The following is a 1,124-nucleotide window of genomic DNA, read 5'->3' on the forward strand; positions in this document are numbered from 1 at the left end:
AAATAAAAATCTTTAAAAAAAAAAAAAAAAAAAAGGGACGCTAGGAACTTTAGGGTGGAAAAAAAAAATCTAGCATATACCATCTTAACCAAATAGCCAAATTTAACAATAATAGGGCAAACCTCTATCAACGGCCTCTGATAGAAATGCCATAAGGACTCAAAGTTGTGCATCAGCTCAACCATTAAGACATAGGAAGTGGGATTGGAGAGATGCCTCTGCAGTTAAGATTTTGTGCTGGAGTTTGGCCCCAGCATCCCTATTGGGAGGCCTGTAACTCCAGCACCAGGAGATCTGATGCCTCTGGCCTCTGTGAGCACCTCTCTTACATGCATACATAGGCACAGATTTGAACTCTGCACCTTTGGAAGAGCAGTCAGGTGCTCTTACTCACTGAGCCATCAGTGAGTAAATAAATTTAAAATAAAGTGAGGCCGGGCAGTGGTGGCCCATGCCTTTAATCCCAGCACTTGGGAGGCAGAGGCAGGTAGATTTCTGAGTTTGAGACCAGCCTGGTCTACAGAGTGAGTTCCAGGACAGCTAGGGCTATACAGAGAAACCCTGTCTCGAAAAACTAAATAATAATAATAATAATATAAAATAAAGTGAGACCAGGCATGGTGATACACACCTTTGATCCCAGCACTTGGGAGGCTGGGGCAGGCAGATCTCTATGAGTTTAAGGCCAGCTTGATCTACACAGTGAACTCAATTCAGGCCAACTAAGGGTACATACATGAGACCCTGTCTCAAAAAAGAAACAAATAGAAAAGTGAATCTTAAAAACAAAAAGAAGAAAAGAAAAGAAAGAAAGAAAGAAAGAGAAAGAAGGAAGAAGAGAAGAGAAGAGAACCAATGGCGTGGTTCAGGCGCAGGTTCAGAGGTCAGCTTGTTTGTAAAGTGCTTGCCTTAGAAACATCAGGCCCCGAGTTCATCCTCAGAATCCATGCATAAAAACAAAACAGAACAAAAACCAAGCAAGGAATGAGAGGACATGCCTACCACCTGGGGACATCAAGACATCCCGGTACCTGCCAGCCTAGCCTATTCCAGCAAGCTCCGGGCCAGTGAGAGGCCCTACATCAAATAAAAGGTGGACGGGGGGCTGGTGAGATGGCTCAGTG

This window comes from Mus pahari, chromosome 1 (genome assembly GCF_900095145.1).
Source record: "Mus pahari chromosome 1, PAHARI_EIJ_v1.1, whole genome shotgun sequence".
NCBI lineage: Eukaryota > Metazoa > Chordata > Mammalia > Rodentia > Muridae > Mus > Mus pahari.